This window comes from Drosophila kikkawai, chromosome X (genome assembly GCF_030179895.1).
Source record: "Drosophila kikkawai strain 14028-0561.14 chromosome X, DkikHiC1v2, whole genome shotgun sequence".
NCBI lineage: Eukaryota > Metazoa > Arthropoda > Insecta > Diptera > Drosophilidae > Drosophila > Drosophila kikkawai.
The window spans coordinates 26,534,611-26,555,014 of NC_091733.1; the positions used below are offsets into that span (position 1 = coordinate 26,534,611).

Consider the following 20,404-nt stretch of genomic DNA (forward strand, 5'->3'; position numbering starts at 1 on the left):
GGTTCCTAGGCAAGTACAGTAAGCGTGATTGATCTAAAACAAAAATTATAAAAATACTTCCATGCGGCAATACATATGCATACATATGCTATATACATATATAAACAAAAAGAATAATTATAACTGTAATTGATAAAAAGCGACGAGACAAGTACCGGAAATAAAAGCAAAGGCGGAGACATTTTTTTGTGCTTACAATTTGTGTTTTAATCGTTTTATAGTTACAGTTTAAACAAAATCCCCAGCATTCAAATTAAAAGAACTAGATAGATTCCAAATTGAATTTTATTCGTTTTTAGTCCAACAACATTTTCTATAGGAGGAAAAATATCATAATTCTGTCAAAAATTCATTAATTTCAGTTTGGAAAACTGTTTTGTGCTAGTTTTTCTTAGTTTTATAAATCTGCATACTTAATTTAATTAGTTATTTAGTTCAAAATTTGGCCAAAATCTGAGAATTTTAATGATGTAACCCCTTATCAAATTTCTTGAAAATGGCTAAAAATTTGTTTTCCTCCGGACATGGCCTAATCGATTCGCATACTGAATGATTCGAATGCTGATCAAGAATATATATGATTTATGGGGTCGGAAATGATTCCTTCACTTGAAAAAATATTTTATTTTGTATTATAAAATCTGGTTATAGGCAAGACAATCTTTGCTCTTTAATTTCCAGAAAATCGTAACTGACGAACATAGTAAAGCATCAGCGCGAAGGTGAACTGTTCCCAGTATAAATTCAGAGTAAAAGTATGCTTTGTATTGGCACTTTCGCTTGTTGCTAATTAATTCAGCCCAAAAGATGCACCATTATTTGGGTAGAAAGGCAATTCAGCCCAAAAGATGCAGCATTTTAAGGACAGAACATTTTGAATTGCATACTTTCGCGGTGCACGTACTGTTCCCAGTTTAAATTCAGCGTAAAAGTATGCTTTGTATTGGCACTTTCGCTTGTTGCTAATTAATTCAGCCCAAAATATGCACCATTATTTGGGTAGAAAGGCAATTCAGCCCAAAAGATGCAGCATTTTATGGGCAGAACATTTTTAATTGCATACTTTCGCGGTGCACGTACTATTTTTTGTTAATTTTTTTTTTTTTTTAATTATTGGTAGGAATTTAAGCAACGGCTTCTCCGAGGGATCCTCGCCAGCCGCCGGCACCAGCCTGCTGCGCTACGGAGAATACGCCACCTCCAGACGGCGGGTGAGCATCAACGACCGCGGCGGCGGCGGCGGAGCAGGGCTGTGGCGGCCTTACTGTAAACTATAATTTTTAAATAAGCAAAATTATTACTATTTAGAATTATTATTATTAATTTAGAATCGGAAAACTGTTCTGTGCAAGTTTTTCTACAGTTAATAGATCTGCATACTTAATTTAATTAGTTAAAAAAATTCAAAATTTGGCCAAAATCTGAGAATTTTAATGATGTAACCCCTTATCAAATTTCTTGAAAATGGCTAAAAATTTGTTTTCCTCCGGACATGGCTTAAACGATTCGCATTTGAATGCTGATCAAGAATATATACACTTTATAGGGTCGGAAATTATTCCTTCACTTAGAAAATTATTATTTTGTATTATACAGGCCTGCTCCGGTAATCGAAAACGGCAAGAATTTTTCGTTTTCGTTTTTGAAAACGAGAAATTGGTGCTCCGGTAATCGAAATCGAAAGATTTTTTCGATTTGAAAACGGGCACCTTTTTCTGGCCGGAATGAAAAGTAAATGGCTTTTTTTATATTAAATCAGATCTTATTTACAAAAGGAAAAAAATTGTTTACTCAGTGGTCTATTGATGTTTATTCCACAACACCACAAGATCATTCTGGCAGGTAGTTATTTTATAAAAAATTTATTTCTGACCCCTCCTCAGATTTGACAACAAAATTTTTGCCGTGTTCAACCAGTTTTCTCGTTTTGGCGATAGGCCGATAAGTTCACCGCAAAAAGGTATCGCCAAGGTTGCCATATTGTTGGTGGAACGAAACATCCAGTTAAAAATACTTATAAAATATAAATGAATACATTAATAACTTTAAAGAACCGCCAAAATGGTTGTTTATAAATAATGCTATTTAATGTGATTACTTAAATGGTCCAAATTAACCAAATAATTATTTGAGACCACCGGAATTAAAACTGTGAAAAGTGTGGCAGCATCTTAGGTGCATAGATTTGCTTAACTCGACCATTTTTTGCCTTTTTCTGGCTTAGAAATAGGGCAATTGTAAATATAATAGGCAGTACTTTATGGTATTTGCTTATTACCAACAACACAAGTTAGCTGCTTGAGCAGTGAGAAACGATGAGAAAACGAAACATTCCGATAGCAGAAATTTGCCGAAAACCGGAGCAGCTAAAACGAAAACGGTTCGTTTTCGCCCAAAACGAAATCGAAAAAATTTTACGATTACCGGAGCAGGCCTGATAAAATCTGATTTTGTAAATTAAAAAATATTATAACTCGGCCAAAAATGCATTAATTTTAAATCGGAAAACTGTTCTGTGTTAGTTTTTATGAGGTTAATAAATCTGCAAACTTAGTTTAAAAAAAAATTTTAGGTCAAAAATTGAGAATTTTAATGATGTAACCCCTTATCAAATTTTCTAAAAATGGCTCAAAATTAGTTTTCCTCCAAACACGGCTTAAACGATTCGTCTTTTAATGCTGATCAAGAATATATATGGTTTATGGGGTCGGAAATGATTCCTTCACCCAGAAAAAATATTATTTTGTATTATAAAATCTGGTTATAGGCAAGACAATCTTTGCTCTTTAATTTCCAGAAAATCGTAACTGACGAACATAGTAAAGCATCAGCGCGAAGGTGAACTGTTCCCATTATAATTTCAGCGTAAAAGTATGCTTTGTATTGGCTCTTTCGCTTGTTGCTAATTAATTCAGCCCAAAAGATGCACCATTATTTGGGTAGAAAGGCAATTCAGCCCAAAAGATGCAGCATTTTAAGGGCAAAACATTTTTAATTGCATACTTTCGCGGTGCACGTACTATTTTTTGCTAATTTTTTTTTTTTAATTATAGGTAGGAATTTAAGCAACGGCTTCTCCGAGGGATCCTCGCCAACCACCGGCACCAGCCTGCTGTGCTACGGAGAATACGCCACCTCTTAATTTAATTAGTTAAAAAATTCTAATTTTGGTCAGTTTTTGAGAATTTTAATGATGTAACCCCTTATCAAATTTCGCAAAAATGGCTCAAAATTTGATTTCCTCCAAACATGGCTTAAACGATTCGAATTTTAATGCTGATCAAGAATATATATGGTTTATGGGGTCGGAAATGACTCCTTCAATGCGTAATGAGCTTCAGACTGGAAATAAAATACCGTGCAGGGGTATAAGGATACTAGGACTTGTGTGGTTCACATTTTTATAGGTAAGTATTTTAGCAAAACTGAGAATGCAGTTATTGTTGTAGCAACAACAAGGTTTCCATTTGGACATTTTCAGTACAAATTCATTAACTGCTGGGAGCCAAGTACCAGGCGAACAGAATCAGCAGAAGGTGGATTTGCGTTAGTGCAAACGAATATTTTCACTCAAATTACGATATTATTTTCACTCAAAATACGATATTATTTTTACTCAATTAACGATATCTCTCAGAGCTTCGTATCAGCTCATGTTCGCTCTCCTTCTCTTTGTTCGTTAGTTACGATTTTCGGGGAATTAAGCAGCAAAGTTAAGAGCACGTTATGTATTCTCTTCTCTTCTCCTTCGCTCTTCTGCTCTGTGTTCGCCAGTTACGGTCTTACGCAAATGAAAGAGTAAAGATGAGTGCAACCCATTACTTGCGAATACCGTATCTGAGCTGTGCAGCCCAGGGAAATATCGTAGTTTGAGTGAAAAATTCGTTTGCACTAACGTAAATCCACCTTCTGCTGATTCTGTTCGCCTGGTACTTGACTCCCAGAAATGTATGAATTTGTACTGAAAATGTCCAAATTGAAACCTTGTTGTTGCTACAACAATAAAAACAATATTTGTACAATAAATGCATTTAACAACAACAACAGTTGTTCTTTTTCATTGGGTCTTTGAGTTATTTTAATCGTTGCTCTCAAAGAATCAGGAAGCTCATCTGTGCAATGAGTGTGAAATGTTGAATTTGAGTGAAAACAATGCTGTGCACTCATTTCGGCTCTCTAAATCCCCGAAGGCCGTAACTAGCGAGAAAAGAGCAGGAGAGCGGAGACCGTAGCTGACGTGCAGCTCTGAAAATCCATTGAGTCAAAGAGTTATGGTAACCGCTGCTCACCCGCTCTCATAAGTGGTCCGTCTCTCCGTTTCGAACAACTTTCGAACAACTTTCGAACACAGAGCGGTAGAGCTCAGATGAGCCGATCAGTGGCGAAGAGTGAAAACAACGAGTGGAAGTATTAACATTGAGTGAAAATATTGATTTGCACCAATGTAAATCCACCTCCTGCTGATTCTGTTCGCCTGGTACTTGACTCCCAGAAATGTATGAATTTGTACTGAAAATGTCCAAATTGAAACCTTGTTGCTACAACAATAAAAACAATATTTGTACAATAAATGCATTTAACAACAACAACAGTTGTTCTTTTTCATTGGGTCTTTGAGTTATTTTAATCGTTGCTCTCAAAGAATCAGCAAGCTCATCTGTGCAATGAGTGTGAAATGTTGAATTTGAGTGAAAACAATGCTGTGCACTCATTTCGGCTCTCTAAATCCCCGAAGGCCGTAACTAGCGAGAAAAGAGCAGGAGAGCGGAGACCGTAGCTGACGTGCAGCTCTGAAAATCCATTGAGTCAAAGAGTTATGGTAACCGCTGCTCTCCCGCTCTCATAAGTGGTCCGTCTCTCCGTTTCGAACAACTTTCGAACACAGAGCGGTAGAGCTGAGATGAGCTGATCTGTGGCGAAGAGTGAAAACAACGAGTGGAAGTATTAACATTGAGTGAAAATATTGATTTGCACCAATGTAAATCCACCTCCTGCTGATTCTGTTCGCCTGGTACTTGACTCCCAGAAATGTATGAATTTGTACTGAAAATGTCCAAATTGGAACCTTGTTGTTGCTACAACAATAAAAACAATATTTTTACAATAAATGCATTTAACAACAACAGCAGTTGTTCTTTTTCATAGGGTCTTTGAGTTATTTTATTCGTTGCTCACAAAGAATCAGCAACCTGTTCTATGCAATGAGTGAGAAATGTTGAATTTGAGTGAAAACAATGCTGTGCACTCATGTCGTCTCTCTAAATCCCCGAAGGCCGTAACTAGCGAGAAAAGAGCAGGAGAGCGGAGACCGTAGCTGACTTGCAGCTCTGAAAATCTATTGAGTCAAAGAGTTATGGTAACCGCTGCTCTCCCGCTCTCATAAGTGGTCCGTCTCTCCGTTTCGAACAACTTTCGAACAACTTTCGAACAACTTTCGAACAACTTTCGAACAACTTTCGAACACAGAGCGGTAGAGCTGAGATGAGCTGATCTGTGGCGAAGAGTGAAAACAACGAGTGGAAGTATTAACATTGAGTGAAAATATTGATTTGCACCAATGTAAATCCACCTCCTGCTGATTCTGTTCGCCTGGTACTTAACTCCCAGAAATGTATGAATTTGTACTGAAAATGTCAAAATTGAAGCCTTGTTGTTTCTACAACAATAAAAACAATATATTTACAATAAATGCCATTAACAACAACAACAGTTGTTCTTTTTCATTGGGTCTTTGAGTTATTTTAGTCGTTGCTCTCAAAGAATCAGCGAGCTCATCTGTGCAATGAGTGAGAAATGTTGAATTTGAGTAAAAACAATGCTGTGCACTCATTTCGACTCTCTAAATCCCCGAAGGCCGTAACTGGCGAGAAAAGAGCAGGAGAGCGGAGACCGTAGGTCACTTGCAGCTCTGAAAATCCATTGAGTCAAAGAGTTATGGTAACCGCTGCTCTCCCGCTTTCATAAATGGTCCGTCTCTCCGTTTCGAACAACTTTCGAACACAGAGTGGCGGAGAGTGAAAGTATTAACATTGAGTGAAAATATTGATTTGCACCAATGTTAATCCACCTCCTGCTGATTCTGTTCGCTGGTACTTGACTCCCAGAAATGTATGAATTTGTACTGAAAATGTCAAAATTGAAGCCTTGTAAATGGCATAAAAAAGGCAGGCGGCGTGGGACGGATCACCTGCTGAGCAGCAGCACATTGCGCTTTTGTCAGAGTCCCAAAAAAAAAAATAAAAAAAAAAGGAAGAGACAGCACTTTATAAGACAACCATGATATGGTTACGCATCATCAACAACCATTGTCTCTGCGTATCGTTGAGACGACACTTTAGCAATTTTTGGCAATAATACAGCTGTGACATTACACACTTTTCTCCCGAAAGGAAAATAAAGACTTCCTGTTTATAAAATACTTGATGTAATCATGCTTGATATAATATATATGGTTTATGGTTCATTTTTTTAAATCTAAATTAACTACAAAACGGAATTAAATTAATTAAATTCAATTCGGAAAGCGTTTTTTTGTTCATTTTTTTTAGGGTTGATAAATCTGCATATCTTATTTATGTTCATTTTAAGTTTTTTAAAGTAACCGTCCAATTTGAATTCAAATTTAAAAGTTTCTGCCCTTTACAACAACATATCTACAGCAACAATACCTAAGCCATCAAATTTTCTAAAAAATTGCCTGCAATTTGCCCCTAATTGTAAAAATTCATACATTTCTGGGAGTCAAGTAACAGGCGAACAGAATCAGCAGGAGGTGGATTTACATTGGTGCAAATCAATATTTTCACTCAATGTTAATACTTCCACTCGTTGTTTTCACTCTTCGCCACTGATCGGCTCATCTGAGCTCTACCGCTCTGTGTTCGAAAGTTGTTCGAAAGTTGTTCGAAACGGAGAGACGGACCACTTATGAGAGCGGGAGAGCAGCGGTTACCATAACTCTTTGACTCAATGGATTTTCAGAGCTGCACGTCAGCTACGGTCTCCGCTCTCCTGCTCTTTTCTCGCTAGTTACGGCCTTCGGGGATTTAGAGAGCCGAAATGAGTGCACAGCATTGTTTTCACTCAAATTCAACATTTCACACTCATTGCACAGATGAGCTTGCTGATTCTTTGAGAGCAACGATTAAAATAACTCAAAGACCCAATGAAAAAGAACAACTGTTGTTTATTGTAAAAATATTGTTTTTATTGTTGTAGCAACAACAAGGTTTCAATTTGGACATTTTCAGTACAAATTCATACATTTCTGGGAGTCCAGTACCAGGCGAACAGAATCAGCAGGAGGTGGATTTACATTGGTGCAAATCAATATTTTCACTCAATGTTAATACTTCCACTCGGTGTTTTCACTCTTCGCCGCAGATCAGCTCATCTCAGCTCTACCGCTCTGTGTTCGAAAGTTGTTCGAAAGTTCGGGGATTTAGAGAGCCGAAATGAGTGCACAGCATTGTTTTTACTCAAATTCAACATTTCTCACTCATTGCACAGATGAGCTTGCTGATTCTTTGAGAGCAACGATTAAAACAACTTAAAGACCCAATGAAAAAAAACAACTGTTGTTGTTGTTAAATGCATTTATTGTAAAAATATTGTTTTTATTGTTGTAGCAACAACATGGCTTCAATTTGGACATTTTCAGTACAAATTCATACATTTCTGGGAGTCAAGTACCAGGCGAACAGAATCAGCAGGAGGTGGATTTACATTGGTGCAAATCAATATTTTCACTCAATGTTAATACTTCCACTCGTTGTTTTCACTCTTCGCCACTGATCGGCTCATCTGAGCTCTACCGCTCTGTGTTCGAAAGTTGTTCGAAAGTTGTTCGAAACGGAGAGACGGACCACTTATGAGAGCGGGAGAGCAGCGGTTACCATAACTCTTTGACTCAATGGATTTTAAGAGCTGCTAGTGACCTACAGTTACCGCTCTCCTGCTCTTTGCTCGCCAGTTACGGCCTTCGGGGATTTAGAGAGCCGAAATGAGTGCACAGCATTGTCTTCACTCAAATTCAACATTTCTCACTCATTGCACAGATCAGCTCGCTGATTCTTTGAGACCAACGATTAAAATAACTCAAAGACCCAATGAAAAAGAACAACTGTTGTTGTTGTTAAATGTATTTATTGTAAAAATATTGTTTTTATTGTTGTAGCAAAAACAAGCCTTTAATTTGGCCAGATTCAGTACAAATTCATACATTTCTGGGAGTCAAGTACCAGGCGAACAGAATCAGCAGGTGGTGGATTTACATTGGTGCAAATTAATATTTTCACTCAATGTTAATACTTCCACTCATTGTTTTCACTCTTCGCCACAGATCGGCTCATCTAAGCTCTACCGCTCTGTGTTCGAAAAATGTTCGAAAGTTGTTCGAAACGGAGAGACGGACCATTATTGAAAGCGGAAGAGCAGCGGTTACCATAACTCTTTGACTCAATGGATTTTAAGAGCTGCTAGTGACCTACAGTTACCGCTCTCCTGCTCTTTGCTCGCCAGTTACGGTCTTCTGGGATTTAGAGAGCCGAAATGAGTGCACAGCATTGTTTTCACTCAAATTCAACATTTCTCACTCATTGCACAGATCAGCTCGCTGATTCTTTGAGACCAACGATTAAAATAACTCAAAGACCCAATGAAAAAGAACAACTGTTGTTGTTGTAAAATGTATTTATTGTAAAAATATTGTTTTTATTGTTGTAGCAATGAAACGGATTCAATTTGGACATTTTCAGTACAAATTCATTCATTTCTGGGAGTCAAGTAACAGGCGAACAGAATCAGCAGGAGGTGTATTGACATTGGTGCAAATCAATATTTTCACTCAATGTTAATACTTCCACTCGTTGTTTTCACTTTTCGCCACTGATCGGCTCATCTCAGCTCTACCGCTCTGTGTTCGAAAGTTGTTCGAAAGTTGTTCGAAACGGAGAGACGGACCACTTATGAGAGCGGGAGAGCAGCGGTTACCATAACTCTTTGACTCAATGGATTTTAAGAGCTGCTAGTGACCTACAGTTACCGCTCTCCTGCTCTTTGCTCGCCAGTTACGGCCTTCGGGGATTTAGAGAGCCGAAATGAGTGCACAGCATTGTCTTCACTCAAATTCAACATTTCTCACTCATTGCACAGATCAGCTCGCTGATTCTTTGAGAGCAACGACTAAAATAACTCAAAGACCCAATGAAAAAAAACAACTGTTGTTGTTGTTAAATGCATTTATTGTAAAAATATTGTTTTTATTGTTGTAGCAACAACAAGGCTTCAATTTGGACATTTTCAGTACAAATTCATACATTTCTGGGAGTCAAGTACCAGGCGAACAGAATCAGCAGGTGGTGGATTTACATTGGTGCAAATTAATATTTTCACTCAATGTTAATACTTCCACTCATTGTTTTCACTCTTCGCCACAGATCGGCTCATCTAAGCTCTACCGCTCTGTGTTCGAAAAATGTTCGAAAGTTGTTCGAAACGGAGAGACGGACCATTATTGAAAGCGGAAGAGCAGCGGTTACCATAACTCTTTGACTCAATGGATTTTAAGAGCTGCTAGTGACCTACAGTTACCGCTCTCCTGCTCTTTGCTCGCCAGTTACGGTCTTCTGGGATTTAGAGAGCCGAAATGAGTGCACAGCATTGTTTTCACTCAAATTCAACATTTCTCACTCATTGCACAGATCAGCTCGCTGATTCTTTGAGACCAACGATTAAAATAACTCAAAGACCCAATGAAAAAGAACAACTGTTGTTGTTGTAAAATGTATTTATTGTAAAAATATTGTTTTTATTGTTGTAGCAATGAAACGGATTCAATTTGGACATTTTCAGTACAAATTCATTCATTTCTGGGAGTCAAGTAACAGGCGAACAGAATCAGCAGGAGGTGTATTGACATTGGTGCAAATCAATATTTTCACTCAATGTTAATACTTCCACTCGTTGTTTTCACTTTTCGCCACTGATCGGCTCATCTCAGCTCTACCGCTCTGTGTTCGAAAGTTGTTCGAAAGTTGTTCGAAACGGAGAGACGGACCACTTATGAGAGCGGGAGAGCAGCGGTTACCATAACTCTTTGACTCAATGGATTTTCAGAGCTGCACGTCAGCTACGGTCTCCGCTCTCCTGCTCTTTTCTCGCTAGTTACGGCCTTCGGGGATTTAGAGAGCCGAAATGAGTGCACAGCATTGTTTTCACTCAAATTCAACATTTCACACTCATTGCACAGATGAGCTTGCTGATTCTTTGAGAGCAACGATTAAAATAACTCAAAGACCCAATGAAAAAGAACAACTGTTGTTGTTGTTAAATGCATTTATTGTAAAAATATTGTTTTTATTGTTGTAGCAACAACAAGGTTTCAATTTGGACATTTTCAGTACAAATTCATACATTTCTGGGAGTCAAGTACCAGGCGAACAGAATCAGCAGGAGGTGGATTTACATTGGTGCAAATCAATACTTTCACTCAATGTTAATACTTCCACTCGTTGTTTTCACTCTTCACCACAGATCAGCTCATCTCAGCTCTACCGCTCTGTGTTCGAAAGTTGTTCGAAAGTTGTTCGAAAGTTGTTCGAAAGTTGTTCGAAATGGAGAGACGGACCAATAATGAAAGCGGGAGAGCAGGGGTTACTATAACTCTTTGACTCAATGGATTTTCAGAGCTGCACGTCAGCTACGGTCTCCGCTCTCCTGCTCTTTTCTCGCTAGTTACGGCCTTCGGGGATTTAGAGAGCCGAAATGAGTGCACAGCATTGTTTTCACTCAAATTCAACATTTCTCACTCATTGCATAGAACAGGTTGCTGATTCTTTGAGTGCAACGATTTTTATAATAAAAAATATCATAACTCGGCCAAAAATGCATTAATTTTAAATCGAAAAACTGTTCTGTGTTAGTTTTTATGAGGTTAACAAATCTGCATACTTAGTTAGAAAATTCTAATTTTGGTCAGTTTTTGAGAATTTTAATGATGTAACCCCTTATCAATTTCGCAAAAATGGCTCAAAATTAGATTTCCTCCAAACATGGCTTAAACGATTCGAATTTTAATGCTGATCAAGAATATATACGGTTTATGGGGTCGGAAATGACTCCTTCACTTAAAAAAATATTATTTTGTATTATAAAATCTGATTACAGGCAAGACAATCTTTGCTCTTTAATTTCCAGAAAATCGTAACTGACGAACATAGTAAAGCATCAGCGCGAAGGTGAACTGTTCCCAGTATAAATTCAGCGTAAAAGTATGCTTTGTATTGGCACTTTCGCTTGTTGCTAATTAATTCAGCCCAAAAGATGCACCATTATTTGGGTAGAAAGGCAATTCAGCCCAAAAGATGCAGCATTTTAAGGGCAGAACATTTTTAATTGCATACTTTCGCGGTGCATGTACTATTTTTTGTTTTGTTAAGCTTGGAAAAAGCAACTCAAACAGCTTTCCGAATTGAATTTTGAGCATTTTTGGATGAATTATCCATAAATGCATGGCCTGGAATGCTCTCTCTCCCTAAGTCTACCTCTCCCTCCCACTCGATCTACCTCTCCCTCACAGGTGAGCACAAGGGAGAGAGGTTGAGCTGAGGCAAAGCTACGAGCAGAGCTGAGAGCAGAGCTGATAAGCGAGCTCAGCTCGCGAACACACACCCACACACACCTGCTTGGCTAAGAGCAGAGCTGAGAGCAAAGCTGAGGCAGAGCTGAGAGCAGAGCTGAGAGCAGAGCTGAGAGCAGAGCCGAGAGCAGAGCTGATAAGCGAGCTCAGCTTGCGAACACACACCCACACCCCTGCTTGTATGAGAGCGCACACACTGAGAGCTGAGCTAAGCTTATCAGCTTCGCTCTCGCCGCTAGTGTGTATTAGTCAATCAAGTTCTCTCTCGATCAAGCTCCCTCTGGCTACCTGATATATAGCTGCCTCTGCCGCCGCCGCTTCAGTCAGTGCGCGCTCTCCCTCGTGTTCGGTTTAACTATCGCGCGCGTATGTCACCATCAACTGAGCCCGCGCCTCTCCTCGTGTCAAGCTATCTGGAAGACCCCTGGAAAAATGCCGTTTTGCTGGAAATGCGCAAATTCTTATCCGATGATGACAGTGAAAAAACACCAAGAATATCAGCAATTAAAGGAATAAATCACCGAAGAATGAAGAGCAAGAGTAACTGCGGGTAAGTCCAAGCCAAAATAATTATCTTATATACATATAAAGCTGCCGTATCAGTGAGCGGTTCTAGAAAAATTATCGAAAAAAGTTTATCCTGGTCTTGCTTCTCCCCTGATGTCTAGGCTGCTCTTGACAAGATCTTTTTGTAATTTTTGATTTGTACATAAAGTCCCTTTATGTTCCTGCAAATTCACATCAAATAATTTTGCTGTACTTGAAGGGGATGCATCTTTTATGGGCTGATTTTAATTTTTCTCCACCTTTTTTTCAAAATTTAATTGCAGCAAGTCAGCCAGCAGTGGCTTCTAAGGAACTGGAAGCGGATGCCGATAGCGAGACGGAGAACGATTTATTTTTTTCGATTTTGTTTCAGTTAAGTTAAAGATTTTCGAAATTTTAATTTTTCCTCAAAAGTTTGACCTTTTTTTTAAATTTAATTACAGCAAACTGCCAGCAGTGGCTCCTCCGAGGGATCCTCGCCAGCCGCCGGCTCCAGCCTGCTGCCAGCCGCCGGCTCCTCCGAGGGATCCTCGCCAGCCGCCGGCTCCAGCCTGCTGCCAGCCGCCGGCTCCAGCCTGCTGCCAGCCGCCGGCTCCTCCGAGGGATCCTCGCCAGCCGCCGGCTCCAGCCTGCTGCCAGCCGCCGGCTCCTCCGAGGGATCCTCGCCAGCCGCCGGCTCCAGCCTGCTGCCAGCCGCCGGCTCCTCCGGGGGATCCTCGCCAGCCGCCGGCTCCAGCCTGCTGCCAGCCGCCGGCTCCAGCCTGCTGCCAGCCGCCGGCTCCAGCCTGCTGCCAGCCGCCGGCTCCAGCCTGCTGCCAGCCGCCGGCGCCAGCCTGCTGCCAGCCGCCGGCTCCAGCCTGCTGCCAGCCGCCGGCTCCTCCGAGGGATCCTCGCCAGCCGCCGGCTCCTCCGAGGGATCCTCGCCAGCCGCCGGCTCCAGCCTGCTGCCAGCCGCCGGCTCCTCCGAGGGATCCTCGCCAGCCGCCGGCTCCAGCCTGCTGCCAGCCGCCGGCTCCTCCGAGGGATCCTCGCCATCCGCCGTCTCCATCCTGCTGCCAACAGCGGCTCCTCCGAGGGATCCTCGCCAGCTGCCGGCTCCAGCCTGCTGCCAGCAGTGGCTCCTCCGAGGGATCCTCGCCAGCAGGGCTGCTGCAAGAGCAGGAGCAGGGCAGCGGCGGCGGCGGCGGAGGCGGGCTGGTGCAGGAGCAGGAGCAGGGCAGCGGTGGCGGCGGCGGCGGCGGAGCAGGGCTGCTGCAGGAGCAGGAACAGGGCAGCGGCGGCGGCGGCGCAGGGCTGGTGCAGGAGCAGGAACAGGGCAGCGGCGGCGGCGGAGGCGGGCAGCTGCAGGAGCAGGGCTGCTGCAGGAGCAGGAGCAGGGCAGCGGCGGCGGAGCAGGCCTGCTGCAGGAGCAGGAGCAGGGCAGCGGCGGCGGCGGCGGAGCAGGGCTGCTGCAGGAGCATGAGCAGGGCAGCGGCGGCGGAGCAGGGCTGCTGCAGGAGCAGGGCAGCGGCGGCGGCGGCGGCGCAGGGCTGCTGCAGGAGCAGGTGCAGGGCAGCGGCGGCGGCGGAGGCGGGCTGCTGCAGAAGCAGGGCTGCAGGAGCAGGAGCAGGGCAGCGGCGGCGGCGGCGGAGCAGGGCTGCTGCAGGAGCAGGAGCAGGGCAGCGGCGGCGGCGGAGGCGGGCTGCTGCAGAAGCAGGGCTGCAGGAGCAGGAGCAGGGCAGCGGCGGCGGCGGCGGAGCAGGGCTGCTGCAGGAGCAGGAGCAGGGCAGCGGCGGCGGCGGAGGCGGGTTGGTGCAGGAGCAGGAGCAGGGCAGCGGCGGCGGCGGCGGCGGCGGAGCAGAGCTGCTGCAGGAGCAGGGCAGCGGCGGCGGCGACGGAGCAGGGCTGCTGCAGGAGCAGGAGCAGGGCAGCGGCGGCGGAGCAGGGCTGCTGCAGGAGCAGGAGCAGGGCAGCGGCGGTGGAGCAGGAGCGGCGGGTGCAGGGCTCCAGCAGTGCCAGCAGTGGCTTCACCGAGGGATCCTTGCCAGCCCTACTGTAAATTATAAATTATTCATATGCAATAATATTACTATTTTTTAACGATTTTTGTACAATTTTATTTATGAAAATTGAATAAATTTATATATAAATTTATTTATTTATTTATTTATTGTATAGCTGGGTGGGCATCACGGATGGAACGTAAGATGAATTTTTCTCCCAATATTGCTATATACCAAACTGCAGTGAAAATAGGAACATTAAAAAATTAAAGCATACTTTTGGGGATTTCTTTTAAAAATGTGGCATCTTATAGGCGGAAGTTCAGATTACAGTTTGACAAGCACTGGACCAAGTGAGATTCGATTTTTACAGTTTTAGAGCCACTGGACAGTTTCTGACCAGTGCTTGTCAAACTGTAAAAGTTTGGAACTTCCATTCCGTTTCCCAAGCTGGGGTAACAGGCGAACAGAAGCCAGCAGCAAGCAACTGAAAACTGGTATAAACTGTTATAAAAACTTTTGGTCAGAAATAATAATTGGTATAAACTGTTATATTTGGTTTTATGCATTTTTACCTTTTTTCTGCCGGCAACAACCACTTGATTGCAACAACAGCCCCTTTACAACAACATCCCTAAAACAGTCCATCCAAATTTCTGAAATTTTCCATACAAATTGTCCGTTTCGCAAATTGGGGTAACAGGCGAACAGAAACCAGCAGCAAGCAACTGAAAACTGGTATAAACTGTTATAAAAAGTCCAAGTTTCGAACCATTGACCTTGGAGCAAGCGAAGACTCAAACCAGATGTGACCATATTGTACATTTTTTTGCTAAAATGTTGCTTAAATGCACCTGGGCACACTGAAACTGACTTTGCATCAGTGATGCTCATCTATCTATTTTGTCCCAATAAAGAAATATAGCTAGATAAGCATCACTGCCATTAACCCTGATATATTACCTCCCAATATTGCAAAATAGCTACATGAGCATCACTGATGCAAAGTCTGATTTTATAGCCTCCCAATATTGCAATATAGCCAGATAAGCATCACTGCCATTAAGCCCGATTTTATAGCCGTCCAATATTGCAATATAGCTAGATGAGCATCACTGATGCAGATGAGCATCACTGATGCAAGTGAGCAAAAATTTCCATCCAATTTGGCCGTTTCCCAAACTGAGGTAACAGGCGAACAGAAACCAGCAGCAAGCTACTGAAAACTGGTATAAACTGTTATAAAAAGTCCATGTTTCAAACCATTTAGAAGCCGGCGCAAGTTAGCGGAGACTCAAACCTTTAGAATCCAAATTTAGTTGTTATTTTATACCTGCACCTGGTCACACTGAAACTGATCGTCGTTTAATTCAAATTTGGCAGTTAAATTCAAATTCAAATTTGGCAGTTAAAATATTTTAAAAAATTTTAAAAATTCTAAAAAAAATTCTAAAAAAATCTAAAAAAATTTTTAAAAATTCTGAAAAAAACTTTAAAAATTCAGAAAAATCTTAATAGTTTAGAAAACAATTTAAAATTATAGAAAAATTATAAAAAATTCGAAAAAAAAAATAAAAAAATAGAAACAAATTTAAATAATTTTGATTTTGCTTTCAAAACAGTTAGATTTTTCCCCAAAACTATCCCAAGGCCCCCAAATAAATGCCGACTTCAACAAACCTTTCACATGGATTTCACGTTCTTTTATTGATTCATATTTGTGTGTTCCTTAAATTACATATGCATATTTAAATTGTATTTATAAATATTTTAATTATTTACGCCTGCTGTAGGGTTTCACATAGCCCGGAGCCAAGATCCGATCCGATCACCGTCCTCTACTGCCATCCGGTTGAGGTCTTACCTGCCAGCTGCTCGCTCCTCCAGCTTCATCTTTGCCGATCCTAAAATTATATAAAATTATTGGTAGGTATTTAAATTAAATTAAGTACGCAGTTTTGTTAAGCTAATAAAAACTAACTTAAAACAAATTTCCAAATTTAATTTCATGCATTTTTGGTTGAGCTATAAGATTTTGAAAAATTAGTTTCCTGCCAATTTTTGTTTAAAAAATTATAAAAAAATTTTTTTTGTACTTTATTTAATAAGGCATACGGAGTGCTATTTACCCCTTTGTGACCTTTATATCTATTGATTCTGCCCTAAATCGGGCGCGCCGACTAACCTTATCGGTTAGCATTTTCACAATATTATAATAATAACAATAACATCACAGTACAATTACATTAAGTGTCTTCCTTCACATTCTGGCCATTGTAGGTCGTCTTCTTCTGGCCCCAGGCAACCGAAGAATGAGGTCTCCAGGGTACCTCCTCCTCAGCCTTCTGAGTAAGCATACTTTCAAGGGCGCTGCATACTTTCGGGCCAAACGAATATGTCGAAAACTCGTTTTCCCAGCTAAAATCTCGGCATGCAAATGCCCTCGTTTCAACGCCCTGCGAGAGCAAAAAGTTCACACATAATTACAAGTGTGGCCCAGGATCTCGGTGATCCTAAAAAACCAGCAGCAATTATTCATGCGGGCAAGGGAGAGTAAAGCTATAGCCCCCACCCGGGCGATGATTTATGCCTCTGTTCGGGGGCGTGGCATTATCCATTCGACGGAGGGCGGAGGGCGAAACTTTCGAAAAACAAACAGAAGGGTTCGAATTTATTTACTTAGTGATTACGGACAGACGGTGGGACGGAGGAGACGGAGGAGACGGGCATGCCTCTCCTGTGCGAAACACTTAACGCCAAAAGTGAGCAAAACAACACTTGCTCTATTAACACGCCAGACGGCGGGGATCTGGACCTGGACCTGGACCTGGACCTGGAGAATCGTGAATGGAGGACGTGGCTCCCTGCCACCGACTACCGACTGCCTGAAATTTATTGGGAAACATTAAGGTAGTCCAGTCGCGTCGACTGTCGGCTTAACGAGAAACGAGATGTGGCTGGAATGGGACGGAGCGGCACACCGGGCCATACGTGTGGCTAATTTGCGGTTGAGCGCCGCATGATTTACATAGCCAAAAAATAAAGCCAAATCCATGCAGGCTCCATGCAAATTATAGAAATTTCCCTTGATTCGCGCGCCGGCCCGCAGACCAAAACAAATATTGGTTTAAGCCTTGGGTTGTCCTGTATTTTATATATATTTTTTTTGTGGCAGCAGCACTATCATTAGGTCAGAGGCAATGGCAATTTGAGTTATTCAAATGCCATAAACCCGCGCTGGTTTGGGGCCAAAACAAGCTGCTAATTTTATGTTTAGACCCCTTAATTTCACGCTGCCATTTGTGGCTTCCGTTTCGCATGAGTTTAGGGATTGCGATTTGCATTTCCATTTCGCTGGAGTGATAAATTCGGTGCCTCAGACATCCTGCGGCTTTGTAGTTTCATCAGGCTTTAATTGAAGGCGCCAAATAAGCAGCCAAGTGTATACCGTTCCTAGTTTCGAATGCACCTCAAGCTGTTTTTCCTGCCCCTGGCAGTGCAAGTTCGTTGCTTAAGTCTTTCGTTTTGCTACTGCAGAAGAAGCAAGTATAGGACTTTACGGCCAAACTCCCCACGAATCTCGCATTGAATTCAATTAAAGGCACAGTAAATCAAGAGTTTTATGCTTATTAATCAAAGCACCGAATGAATTCACAGAGCAAGGTCACCGGAAGGCGTGAAATGCGAGCTCAGCCCAGGAAGGGGGCTTAAACGAAGTTCTGGCTTCGGGGGGTCTTGCAAAATAAATGAAAAGAAAGAGCTATCTGAGGAACTAGGCTATAAAAACAATTGCAGTAACTCTTTTTATAGGGTAACCGCTGCTTTAAGCCATAAACTAAAAGGGTTTTTACGCACAGAAATCACTTTAAAATATTTATAGTCATGATTTCAAGCTCATTAGTGGGGTTAAGAAACCCCATTTGCAAGTACACATCGTATTGACCATTTCTTGGGAACAAATGTTCAACACATTTTTGGACACAAGAGCGACAATGTCTTGGCCTGTACGTAAAGAGAAAACTCGATTGGGAACAGGGGAAAGTGGCAGTTAATCGCTCAATTCGCGTTCACTGGCCCCTTGGGATGGCCGGGAAATGTGGCTGCAATTGAAATTGAATTTTAAAAATTCTCTTTCCTGCCGTGGAAACCTTCTTGGTTGGTGGCAAGCTCGTAAAATATCCTCACGGGACACAGGGATATAGAGCGATAGCGAACATGTAGCGTGTAGCCGCACAAAAAGATACAATTGTATCTGCAGGTAGATGGCCAGTCGCAGCTGGGCCTTGGGAAACTCGACTCGACTAATGCACTTGCCGGTGCCGGTGCCGGTGCCGCCGTCCAATCTAATCGTTTGCCAAATGTCAAACGAGTTTCATTCATGAAGCTGAGGCCGGCAGAGTCCGGATAAGGCTGGAGAGTCCGCGTCCGTGTCCGCCGATAAGTCCGGTTCTGCTTAGATTAGCTCGGGGTTTCAGTCTCGGTTTCGGTTTCGGTCTATGTCCTGTCCCCGGTCTCCTGGACCTTTGGTTTTTATTATTTCATTTCCGATATGACAAACACGCGTGAAGAGCGTCAAACGTTTGTCGTTCCCTTGGCCCTTATCGCCATGGTTTAATTAAAAGGTTATTCTTGTATGTCGCCAGTTGGGCAGGATAACGCGATTGAGTTGTCTCCGCTTCGAGCTCCTCGCTCTTCAGCTATCTTAAAGACTTTCTGGATCGATTTCCAGAGCCCCGACCTTGCCTCAAACCCAAAAACTCGGCAGAAAATCGAAGCCAGCAAAACTGAAAGTCAACCGCAGAGGACTAACTCCGCCTGTATCTGTGCACGCACACGACCGCAAATATTTTTACTTGCTGTGGCCAGGTGAGAATTGACAAATTTCCATTTCGTCAATTCAATCAATAAAGCTAAAGCAGCTCGAGCAGCAACACTTCGAATATTCGAAACGGCATCAAAAAAAAATAAATAATAATCGTACAAAACAAAAAAACAAAAAAAAACAAGCATGCAAAAAAACATATAATATATGAGAACGGGGCGCAAACCGCCGCCAAGGCCGCTCGAAAACCGCTTTCAATTAAATTGGGGCACACTTTTGCCTGCGGTCTCCGTCATCATCATCACCATCATCATCATAGCCGTCATCATAAGCCACTGCTGTCCCCAGCGGCCGATCCCTCATTGCCCCGGGAGTGAAAATGAAATTTTTCGCTGCCCCAGGCCCCAGCTCATCCTCGTCGCAGCATAAAAAAAGGAAAGGAAAGGAAAGGAGCTGGAATACACCAGCATCCTATACAACATGATGTATCCAACTCTTTGGTTTAGTTTCAACCCAATTTTTTCTCTATCCCGAGATCTATTCGAAAATGTATCTTAAATATTATTTCATTAAATAAATGCCTTGGTTTACCATTAAAATATGCATACCCCGCCGCATGGCCAGGGTATCAATGTCAAAAAAGAAACTGAATGAAATTGAAATGGATGGAAAAACTGGTAGTTAGCTACTTTTACCCCCAACCCAAAGGGAGGTGGAGCAGAGGCAGACATGCTCGCATTGAAATTGAAACTGTTGGAAGCTGGAAACTGATGGAAAGTTATGGCAGCCACCGGCAGCATAATGATGACGAGCCACGATCAGTGCCGATGGCTTCAGATTATTGGGCGGCCCCGTCGTCGTCGTCTATTCCAATCGATCAAAGGGGGGAGAGGCCCTGGCGGAGACAACGAGGTAGGTGGAGCAGGCGGAGGACAGGAAACATGAGAACGTGTGAATGAGATCTGCACTGAGACTGAGATGGAGTCCACCCATGGCAGAGTGTAATTAAACTCAAGATGCTGCCTCAAGATGGGGATTAGATCATGGCCATTAATTGGTGCTTAGCTTGATGACTTAGGCTGATGACTTTATCACTGCAGTACAAAATCCTTGCACCCATAGAAGTTAACTTTCTGATAATACAAGCTATAGAAGATACATAACTATCTTTCAGAAGGAAAGACTTGTTGTTTTAATGAGATCAATCATAAAGTGATTTCGCCTTCGGTCAGGTGCATCAGGGTTGTATTAAAATTTGCATTTAATATTCAATTACGGTTGCCCAGGTGCCCCTCTGCAATTACGTGACTCTTCAACTTTGTAGCTGCCCTGCCCTGGTGCATCATTATGGTTATTATGGCTCCTTCCTCCCGTGTGGAATGATCTAATAAACTTGACAATGCCGCTGGCTACTCA

General features: G+C 42.3%; 1 long non-coding RNA gene across 1 annotated transcript; it reads left to right on the forward strand.

The window, feature by feature from the left end:
• Positions 1-11,723: 11,723 nt before the first annotated feature.
• On the forward strand, positions 11,724-12,750 carry LOC138929185 (uncharacterized). Its single transcript, XR_011445632.1, has 3 exons — positions 11,724-12,188; positions 12,469-12,556; positions 12,628-12,750. It is a non-coding gene; the product is annotated as an uncharacterized lncRNA (long non-coding RNA).
• The last annotated feature ends 7,654 nt before the right edge of the window (positions 12,751-20,404 follow it).